The sequence below is a fragment of the Microcaecilia unicolor genome, chromosome 2 (assembly GCF_901765095.1).
Source record: "Microcaecilia unicolor chromosome 2, aMicUni1.1, whole genome shotgun sequence".
Taxonomy (NCBI): Eukaryota; Metazoa; Chordata; class Amphibia; order Gymnophiona; family Siphonopidae; genus Microcaecilia; species Microcaecilia unicolor.
In genome coordinates this window covers 373,272,320-373,284,353 of record NC_044032.1, presented here as the reverse complement: position 1 = coordinate 373,284,353, position 12,034 = coordinate 373,272,320, and the positions used below count along the sequence as shown (strand labels likewise).

At 40.6% G+C, this 12,034-nt stretch overlaps 1 protein-coding gene across 1 annotated transcript in view; it reads right to left on the bottom strand.

Moving 5' to 3' along the window:
- Positions 1-12,034, bottom strand: part of ADGRL3 (adhesion G protein-coupled receptor L3) — a 1,077,673-nt gene that overhangs the window by 905,229 nt on the left and 160,410 nt on the right.

Here is a 12,034-nt window from a genome sequence, read left to right as displayed (position 1 = left end):
TAAAGGTGGCAGGATGAGGGGCTTGTAGCTTTGGTAGTGAACTTAGATGCCCTTTGGACAAGCAAGATAGGCATAGGAGAAGGAAGATTCAGAAGACTGAATCAGAATACTGTATCAGGCAGTTTAGTGGATTCCTAGCATTCCTGATCCAGTCCATCTCTGTGCAGCTGACGGAGTAATCAGTGGTTGCTTTGTAGTGTGACAGGAGCCTTCCAGCACTTGTCATTATAACCCAGCTGCTGAAAAACCAGTCATTTGACACACAGAAACAAATTGAAGACCTGGTTATTTTCTCAAAATATTTAACCTGGCCTTGAACTGGAAATGTGGGATTTTCTATTACATTTTAGTTAATCAAGGTTTCATACTTGATGTTAATGTCTTTTTAAATTACTGTATCTTTGCTGTAAAATCAGTTGTATCCTTCTATGCTGTATGTATTGTTTTATTGATTTTGATTGTTCACTGCCTTGAATGGGTTATAAATGACAAATTAAATTACATTAATTGTAAACTGCTTTGTTGTCTCTCAAAGGGCACTATATCAATTGAATAAACTAAACTAAATTAAAATAGGCTACGTAAGAACATGCAAAAAGAAAAGAAAAAAAAAGCCTGAGCAAGAACTAATCTATCTCTCTGCCTGTGATGCACATACAACCAAGGCTTCATCTTTCTCGCATTCCTTGGGAAGACATCATTCTTTGTCTCTGTCTCCTTCCCAGCATTACCCACTTGGCATACATATTCCCCAGATTCTATATGGCATGACCAAAGTTGCATGTGCAAATTCAGTCATATTCTGTGTCAATAATTGTTTGTTGATTGGTAATTATCGATGATGACCTCAACTTTCTTTAAATTACTCATCTTACTTTTTAACTCTTCTTACACTCTTACCTATCTATATGTTCCATCTTTCCTTAAACCCTTCACTAGCAATTAAAATTTTCTATTAGGTATTGTGTTGACATTGTAAGTAGTATACTATCCTGCTTATAATCGAACGAGAAAAACGCCCAAGTTCCGACCTAAATCGGGAGATGGACGTTTATCTCACAAAAACGAATAACGCGGTATAATCAAAAGCCGAATTTGGACGTTTTCAACTGCACTCCGTCGCGGATGCGGACAACGTTGATGGGGGCGTGTCGAAGGCATGGTGAAGGCGGAACTGGGGCGTGGTTATCTGCCGATCATAGATGGGCGCCTTTCGCCGATAATGGAAAACAAATATGCGTTTTTAGCGAGAATTTAGGGCACTTTTCCTGGACCCTGTTTTTCCACGAATAAGGCCCCAAAAAGTGCCCTAAATGACCAGATGACCACTGGAGGGAATCGGGGATGACCTCCCCTGACTCCCCCAGTGGTCACGAACCCCCTCCCACCACAAAATATGCCGTTTCACAACTTTTTATTTTCACCCTCAAATGTCATACCCACCTCCCTGGCAGCAGTATGCAGGTCACTGGAGCAGTGGACTTCAGGCAGGTGGACCCAGGCTCATCCCCCCCCCCCCCACCTGTTACACTTGTGCTGGTAAATGGGAGCCCTCCAAACCGCCCCCCAAACCCACTGTACCCACGTGTAGGTGCCCCCCTTCACCCCTTAGGGCTACAGTAATGGTGTTGACTTGTGGCCAGTGGGTTTTGAGGGGGATTTTGGGGGCTCAACACCCAAGGGAAGGGTGCTATGCACCTGGGAGCTGTTTTACCTTTTTTTTTTTTTTTTGTAAAAGTGCCCCCTAGGGTGCCCGGTTGGTGTCCTGGCATGTGAGGTGGACCGGTGCAGTACGAATCCTGGCCCCTCCCACGAATAAATGTCTTGGAGTTATTCGTTTTTGAGCTGGGCGTTTTCGGTTTCCATTATCGCTGAAAAACAAAAACGCCCAGCTCAAAAAAAGATAAACATCCATGTTTTTTCGAAAATACGATTCGGTCCGCCCCTTCACGGACCCGTTCTCGGAGATAAACGCCCATGGAGATAGGCGTTTCTGTTCGATTATGCCCCTCCATGCCATCCTTTGTATTGTTATTTGAATATTTTTGTATTGTTATTTGAATATGTTTACTGCTGTAATTGCTCATGTTTGTTCTGTTCTTACTGTACACTGCCTTGACTGAATTCCTTCAAAACGGCGGTAAATAAATCCTAATAAACAAAATAAATAAATCCAGAATGTGACTGGATTTGTGCACGCAACTTAATTAACAAGCCTATCAGCACTGACAACTGGCAATTAACAAGCAATTATTGACACTAATTGGCATTAATTAAAATTTACGCACATAACTGTCTAAGCATATTCTATAACGTGATGGGCATAAATTCTAAGTTGCGAAACGGGCCATGTTTCGGCGTGCAAATGTCTGCATCAGGGGTCAAGATCGTCCTATAGGTCTGCTCAAGGACTAATAAGATAAAATAAAATAAACACTAAAGCTATGTATCCCAATGTCTGTAGGTAGTCTGTATATGCTGTTAACGAGTTGTGCGCGTAAATCTTAATGCCAATTAGTGCTGATAATTGCTTAACATCCAATTGACAGTGCTGATTAGCTAGTTAACCAATTATGTTACACACACTGATACAGAATATGCTTCAATTTCTGCACAGAAATTAAGGCGCCATATATAGAAGCCCATTTTACATACAGAATAGGACTTTCATAAAATTGTCTGGAAGCAATAATCAACTAAACTATGGACTTTAGAAACAGGAGTGAGACTAGCATTCCCTATTAACGGATGTAAGACATGCATAGGAAACACAGAATTACCTAGCCATAGTATCACAGTTTTGTCAGGATTTATTCTTTAACTGTTTTTAGCACACAACCAAACAAAAATAGTTGTGATACAACTCCTCAGCATATCAAACATAGAACCTAATGATGCCTGAAAAGGAAAATCTAGACATCAGTACAGCTGGTATCCCCTCTTCTTCATAATAGCCACTGGAGGCTGAAGGAATCCGTGAAACAGGATTGGACATAAAAGTGATTCCAGCAAGACAATGCAAACTATCAGATGTTTCACTGAGATATAACCCTTTTAATCCCTAAGGGCTATAGTCTATTCAAATAGAGAGAATAAGCTATAAATTCAAAATCTTAGGATAAGTCTAGTAGCATAAGAATGCCAACCCTGCCTCCCCCACTTAAATAATTGCAGTGTGGCGAATCTATAGATGGGGGGATTAATTGGTGGCTGAGTTGAAACTGGGTCAGTTTGCAGAATATCCCTTTAAGAGTATGATGCTTCCTTTGAAGCTTGTGGTAAAGAATACATCGAGTATGTATCAGCAGAGGTTTCTGTCCATGAACTTTTGCTGTGTGAAAAGATTTGAGTGCATTCTACGTTCTTTTGACACACTGACAGCCTTAGATAATCAATACTCCAAATGGTCCTGGAAAGAAAGGAATCAACGTATTTTTGTTTTATTTTGTTTCCTGTGCACCTAAATAGTTTTCCTTTGCTTGCTTTTAAGTTCATGGGGGGATAATGAATGTGAAGTATATTGTACTTATTGTGAAATGATTAAGATATTTATAATTGAGTACTGGCACGGCTCTCTAACCTGGAGAGTACTGTCCAAGATTTTAAATTATTTTCTTTCTCTGCATTCAGAGAATTTACCCTATATTGATCTTTTGGTTAATAATTTGCATATTTTGGCATTCCTATAGAGCTCAATAACGAAAGATCCACCACAAAATCTGACTTTTTGGGCATTAATTGGACTAACCTAACTTCTTTCTTGCCCACATACAAAATTTAAATAAACAAGGAATTAATGGCAGGTGCAAGCTAAAAAAGAAACCTTAAGCTACGTGCAGTCTTTCAGCCTAATGTAATCAATAGAAATCAAACAAAATAAAACATGGAAAAGAAAATAAGATGATACCTTTTTTATTGGACATAACTTAATACATTTCTTGATTAGCTTTCGAAGGTTGCCCTTCTTCCTCAGATCGGAAATAAGCAAATGTGCTAGCTGACAGTGTATATAAGTGAAAACATTCAAGCATTACTATGATAGTCTGACAGGGTGGGAGGATGGGGGTGGGTCAGAGGTATGCATGGGGACATCAAAGCATATCATTGATATTCTAACAGGGTGGGTGTGGATAGGTGAGGGGAGGGTGATCAACAGAGACATACAGCTTTATGGTTTATAATGGACTAGGAACCCCAGATCCTTGTTAAGTTATGTCCAATAAAAAAGGTATCATCTTATTTTCTTTTCCATGTTTTATTTTGTTTGATTTCTATTGATAACCTTAAGAGTGGACTAACACGGCTACCACACTCCTCTTGCCTAATGTAATAAACTTGCTCAAATCTCAGTGTAGTAGTTTGCTTCTGGTTTAACACCAATATTGTGTGTGTATACCCCACATTATCCCAAACAAGTTCTAGGGTAGGGGGCTCTGGCTTATAGTTTTTTGAGCAGGGAGATAGATCCCTGCACTAGAAAGTCCCTGTAGAAAAGTTTACTTCAAAGTTAATTTTACGTTGACTTTCATGCATTACTTCCCTTTCATGCCTTTTTTCTGATTTAGCATGAAGTTTTACTTGGCAGTTTTGCATAAAACTATCTCATTACATCAGAAGTGAAGCAAAAAAATTGTGCAGAATTAAAAGCAAAAAACTGCATTAAAAATGTATGAGGCAATTTGATAAAGCTTTTTTCATGCACATGTAGCTACATAGAACATACTGACTGGCTTAAAGGCACTTGCCTTGTCAAGAAGGTACATACTTTGCCAGTAGACATAGCAGGAGGCACAGTCTGGCCAGAGTATAGGTAGAATTCACAAGTATGCATGTTGATTCTACATTATTTATTCTGTATGCGTACTTGTGATCATTGGGCCAGATTCAGTAAATGGCATTCAAAATTAAGCACCAAGGTCCAAAAATATGGAACAATTTACTATTATCTATATGACTGATACCTAACTATACTCTATTTCGTAAAGATTTAAAGTCTTATTGTTCACTTTGTAAGACTATCTTTTAAAGTTTAATCTAAATGAAAATGTATATCATATCCGATTAGGATATCTATCTTAGCTGTAAACCACTTTGAAGACTTTGTTAAAGGCGGTACAGAAGCATCGGAATAGAACAAAACCGAAAAATCCATCTTAAGCGCTATTCTATTGTGCGCCCTTTACAGAATAATGCTTAGCGTGGATTCCTGTGCCCAACTTTGGATGTGAGGAGTTACACCTGCTGAAACCTGATGTACACCCTGGTGTGTGTAACCCAGGTATTCTATAACACTGTACTGAAATCTTTGGTATAACCCTGACTCACCCATGCCCCTCCCACGGCCACACCCATTTTGGGTTGCACAACAGACACTTTGGACAAGCAGCGTTATAGAATTCCGTGTAGCCAGATCCACGTGGAAGTCCATCTTAGTTCCGATTTACACCAATAATTGATTAATGGCTCATTAACTAACTAGTTTGAGTGCAGCTCTTGGATCCGTGCACAAATTTGGATTCCTAAATATGAACGTCATGTATAGAACTAAGAAATAATAGGCATAATACTTGCCAATGTGATCAATATCAATGCACAAAACAGCAAGTGAAATAAACTAATTTAACTCTACTGACTATTTTCTAAAACGCAGGCTTACCACTCGCTAAAAAGGAACTACCGCTGGGCTATCGCAGCAGCTCAGTGGTAGTTCCCATCCCCAGCATGCCATCATATCCAGTGCTACAAAAATATGTTTATTTTTGTACCACTGTTGTGTACCTGGTGGTAATCGGGCAGTACCGCGCACTACCCGGTTACCGCCAGGTTAGCGTGGGAGTCCTTACTGCCACCTAAAAAGGGTGGCGGTAAGGGCTCCTCTCCAAAATGGCCACACAGCAAGTGCTTCACTTGCTGCACAGCCATTTCTTTAAAAAAAAAAGAAAGACCTACTTTTACCTACTGCGGTAAAAGGGGGCCTCAGCACGCATCAAAAACATCCGCTGATGCTAGCATAGGCCCCCTGCTGCCGCAGCTTGGTAAAAGGGGCCCTCAGTTACCAGTGCAATATATGCACAATTTCACTGAGGAACTTCTTCATAAATTTGAAAAACTTCCTCTTTCATTTTCATTTTATTTTAACCAAGTTCTTTCTTCATATTTCCATTTCACTTAAAGTGTTATATTTTCATGCCACTTGACAAACAGTCATTTGTATGGAAGATCACTTATCTGACTAAAGATGAGCACATCTGGTAACTGAGCGCCATACATTCAATCCATGGGTTTATGCACAAATATTTACACCTGCTCTCAAGGAGCAATTTCTTCCACATAAACTAGGATTTTCTGAATACACATATGCACCTGTGTGTCTACGTAGGTGTCTTGTTACAACATTACCCTTGTAGCGTTGATTTTTAACATAATGTTAAATAACATGAGGTTATTTGTTGGGTAATCCATAGTTTGCATACAGGTTTATCCCTTGACATATGGGTGTTTTTAAGATGACAGTCTGGTTGTACATTTATATAATGACTTGGGAATGTGGCATAATTTCTGCGTTAGATTTAATGAGGTTTCTTTTTCGCCAGTGAAACCTGTATCCAGTAGGGACCTGAAGTTTTCCTTGGATGAGACAGGAGTTGTGGGATTTGTAGGCTATTTCTAGGCACTATGAATTGATGTTTGGTAGTCAGGCAACCAGAGGAACACGGACCACAAGGAATATTACCTTTCTGCCATTCTTTCTAAAATGTTGTAACCTGGTAATTTTGCATAGAAACACTACAACGTAAGAATGTAGTATTTTAGTGTGTTCACTTCTGGATGACAAGAGGCCATTAATTGGCAGTTAGTAGAATGTGTGTTGGGTTTGGATTTATTGTGGGAGTTCATGTTGCAGAGCTTAAACCTCAATATTAGTTGCACAGGCGGGGAATGTCCAGGGTACTAATAAAATTGCTAATTCTCATTCTTTTTCCAAAGCCTTGCCACTGCAGTACATGTCTTAAGAGCAGCAGTGCCCACTTACTTTTGGCAACAGAACCCTAATTGCTCCTGCCTAATACACATCATGAGCATCATATATCACCGGAGTCAGCAAGTTGCTAGCTTTCCTTGTCATCAACATCATATGGTGGATTATCCAGGTTTGGTGGCATGTATTGTCTCTGTGCAGTGGTTTGGTAATGAAGGAATGCAGTAGGATCAAATGCAACTCATGGCCTGGCAAAATATTTAGCTTAAGGCTCATCAATCACCCTGACTGGCAATGATTTGAGCAGGCAGGCCTTGTCAATTGTTAATTAGCGTTGTTTGGAAAGATTTATCCACAGTCATGTGGTTACGTACTTCTATAATTTTCTGGGCCAATGCCATTTGTAAGTTAAAGATGTGGAATCACCCATAATGGAACTGTAACCTCAGGTAAATTTTGTTCTTGGCTGCCGTGTCATGGAAGACAACATATTCACCACAGTTAGTACATACATATAAGTACATAAGTATTGCCATACTGGGAAAGACCAAAGGTCCATCAAGCCCAGCATCCTGTTTCCAACAGTGGCCAATCCAGGTCACAAACACCTGGCAAGACCCAAAAAAAAGTACAAAACATTTTATACTGCTTATCCCAGAAATAGTGGATTTTCCCCAAGTCCATTTAATAATGGTCTATACTTTTCCTTTTAGGAAGCCATCCAAACCTTTTTTAAACTCCGCTAAGCTAACTGCCTTTACCACATTCTCTGGCAATGGAGTGTACCCGGCAGTAATCGGTCAGTACCGTGCGCTGTCCAGTTACTTCCGGGTTACTGTGAGAACCCTTACTGCCAGCTCAATGGGTGGTGGTGAGGGCTGCCCCCAGAAATGCTTGTGCGGCAAGTGCTTTACTTGCCATGCGGCCATTTCCTGTAGGAAATAGAGACTTCACTTTTACCCACTGAGGTAAAATGGGGCCTCAGCGTGCGTGAAAAGTGCACCGACACCAGCGCAGGCCCCCTTTCCCGCAGCTTGGCAAAGGGGGCCTTATACAAAATAAGATGTACCACTGTATATCAGAACACCACAAATGTTAAACAAAAATTGACAAACCATGGTGGAGCTAAGGATGAAATTTGTGCACAAGGGGACCCAGGTCTTATCCCTATTTCATTTGTGGTGGAAATTATGAGCCCTCCAGAACCAACCAAATACTGGGGGGGGTGACGCGCGCCTGCTGGCTCTTCGTTTTCATGCTCCCTCTGCCCCGGAACAGGAAGTAACCTGTTCAGGGGCAAAGGGAGCATGAAAATGAACAGCCGACAGGCGCGCGGCACCCCCCCCAGTGGCGTGCACCCAGGGCGGACCGCCCCCACCGCCCCCCCCCCCCCGGTATGCCACTGCACTAGGCTGCCCCTTTGCTCTGCAGGGGCATCTCTATAGCAATTTTTCTCAAAATGAGGCCAGACAGATGTATTTGTGTCTGCTTTCTTGGCGTCCAAAAGTTGGATGTTTCACTTTTGAAAATGGTTATCTTTTTAGATGTTTTCAGGCTAAGATGTCTCTCTCTCTTAGCCCATTTTCAAACAAGAAAACGGGACATTTTTTCTGTTTGAAAATGGCTGTCAGGTGGACCTGTTTCGGACATTATTGGCAAAACATCCCAGTTCGGACTTAGAAGACTTTTTGAAAATGTCCCTCAATGTATCCAAGATCCTTTTCCTGAGTGGCAACTCACAGGTTTTGCACTTCCACTAGAATGGAAATGTATACTTTTCCCCATGCTATGATAATGGAAAAAGTATTTTTTTTAATAAGCTGAATAATCTGTACAAATTTAGTTGTTAGGGACTGAGGGTCTCTACATAGGATTTTTTTCAATGAAATCCTGAGGATGTAAAGATCTCAGAGGCCTTTTCAAACCATCAATAATTAGTGAAACATCCCTGCACTCTGAATTAGTTTGGTGCTCTATGCTTCTATCACATCCAAATTTTACTTTGAGCTCATTCTAACGTTGCAGAAGGGTTCATTAATTTTTGCGCAAATAACTTCTGTAGCTAATGCAGCTTAAAATGGCGTACCATGGGACATGCTCACACATCCTGCACTAACTGCCAAATGTGCATGTGCTGACTGCGCACTAACAAATATTTTGAGGAGCATGCCAGGAGGCGGAGAGGGGGCATTCCAGCACTAACAAGTTAGCGCAGATTGTGCATGGATAGCCCATGAGCCTTTACCACCCACAAAGTGGGTGGCACTAACTGCACACTCAGCAATTTTTCAAAATGGCCGTGCGCTAATGGCAACATTAGTGCATGAAAGAAAATATATAACAGGTACTCAAAGAAATTTCTTATAGCAAGTACTCTTTTTTGTCTTAGGAGGAAAATGCCTCGAGAAGCCCCTAGACATATAGAAAAGTCAATAGTGGGCTGGACTTCCTCATCATCGGCCAAAAAACCTCGTGTAAAATCTTTCTTAGTAGTTCTTAAGAAAAACGTGTATGCTTGGCTAATCAATATTTAAATAGACTTAGCTCAGTAGAGAATCGATCTCTGTGTTTCCTTAATTGACTTTGACCGTGATCAACGGCGGCCAGCGTTTTGAGTTCGCGTATTCTGCTTCAGGATCACTGGGCAAATAATTTCCGCTCAGTTCGTTGGCGAATACCACAGAGACTGACTGATTTAGGTATCTCAACCCCACATTTACTGTCCAGTCAACATTAGTGCATGGCCATTAATACATAAAATACACAAAATAGTCATTTTGACAGCTGTGATACAAATGGCCTTAGTACTTAAGAGTGGCTAAAGCCACTTTTTTTCCTGTGACATAGTAAAAGGATCCCATCGTGCTTAATGGACAATATTTCATAGTAATCTTCCATGTGTCAGTATATCTTGAGTTTGGAACTTGACTTATTTATTCACAGCTCATCTTTTAAATGAATCTGGCAAAGTTTTGAAAAGTTGTAGTAATGTAAAGGAACATTGTTTTGAACTGTCGTGTTGGAGAAGAAAACAGGACTAGTCCCTGCAGATGGACAAAGCATACAAAGAAGGGTCATTGTGATTCGCTCCTGAAAACAAGATTAATTTATGATAATCACAGTGGACTCCGGAGTCTTTTGATCCTTTCCTTGGTTGTCACCACTTCTTTGTATGTGTTTCAACAGTAATGACCCTGACCAATTATTTTGCCATATTAAGTTGCACTTTCTCTCTGTCAACTTAGAGGCTAATAGCCAGTTGCGGCAGTCAGCACATGATTTAAACCTCAGCCATGACGGTTATTTTATACCTAGATATTCAGTGCTGATAACTGGATAAATGGCCGGCACTGAATATCCAAGCATAACCACTTATCTGTGTCTGGCAACATTCAGACCAGTATCCAAATAATTAACTGGAAAAAGTTAAAATATCCTTTTGCTGTCCTAATTTTATCCGGCAGTTACCCGGTTAGCAGACTGAAAATTGTCACTAATAAAGTAAGTGGAAGTACCAGAAATGGAGGAGAGGGATTCCAAAGTATACTCACACAAGAGCACAAACAACCTTCAAGAATCGGGGCGTCAACTCAAAATTTTATGGAACAGACCCAACACGGCCCATGTTTTGACAAAACCGCCTGCATTAGGGGTCTAGATAAAAAGTGTATATAAATAAATATGCCTAAACCAACAAATGATACACAAGACAATAAATGATTAATAAATAATGAGCAAACAAAAGCTCAAAATAAAAATGGAAAACAATATGGCATATATCACATAGTCATAACATGATAATAAATATAGTAAAGTGAAAGCTGTGCATTACATTAATATGGTTAAGAGACACTAAATATTGTATGTGAACAAACAAATTAAACTACTGGTGCAAGTGGAGCAAAATAATTAACTGGAAAAAGTTAACATATCCTAATTTTATCCAGCAGTTGCCCGGTTAGCAGACTGAAAATTGTCACTAATGAAGTAAGTGGAAGTGCCACTAAGCCCCACCCTTGGATTGTCCAGACACTATCCAGATAGTGATGAAGTGGTCTCTCCAGATTTTAAGCAGCATTGTCCAAATAATACTTCTGAAAACCTGGATATGCACCTGGTGAGTGGAACTTAATCAGATAAGGGCCACTCCTACATGAATACCTGTGAATATCGGCCCCTTAATTTCTAAGCTAGTGACCATTGTTAAATCTATGGATGTAACTTTTTCTTTGTACACCCCCTTGATATCTGTTGAAGGGTGGTATAACAATTTTACTAAATAAATAAATTACACACACGAGACCTCCAGTTGCAAAATTATAATTGTATACTCTAGACTCAGCTGGAAGATCTTTTATCTTGTGTAATTCCCTCCTTCTTGGATCCGAGACACAAAAAGCACAGTCATTTTTACTTCAATGAAAGAGTAGCCCAGTGGTTAAAACAACAGTTAAGGATCCAGGGAAGCCAGGCTCAAAGACTGATGCTGGTCATGTGACCTTGGACAAATCACTTCACCCTCCATTGCCTCAGGTACAAATTCAGGGCCCCTTTTACCATGCTGCGTCAAAAGGGGGCCAGCGCTGGCGTGTGTTTTACATGTGTGCTGAGTACCCTTTTACCGCAGCTGGTAAAAGGGAAGTCAGATCTTCCTGTGGGGGGGGGGGAGCCCTTACTATCACCCATTGAGGTGGCCGATTACCGCCGAGTATATTCTGGGGCTACAAAAATAAATACATTTTTGTAGTGCCGGAAGTGACAGCGTTCTAGTGGTGGGAAGTACCGCCGGGCTGTTGCGGTAGCCCAGCGGTACTTCCTGTATAGTGAGCAGTAAGCCTGCACTGGGCTTATGGCCGCTTAGTAAAATAAACCCTTTGGGCCCTGTTTACTAAGCTGCGCTAGCGCAGTTAAGTAAATAAGGTCCCTACATTATAAGCACTCTAGAAACTGGAAAATACCTACAGTACCTGAAGGTAATCTAGCTAAAGCTAACACTGCAAAGAAGCCATATTATACAAACACAAAATATAACAGGATGCAAGAGAAAAGCCATAC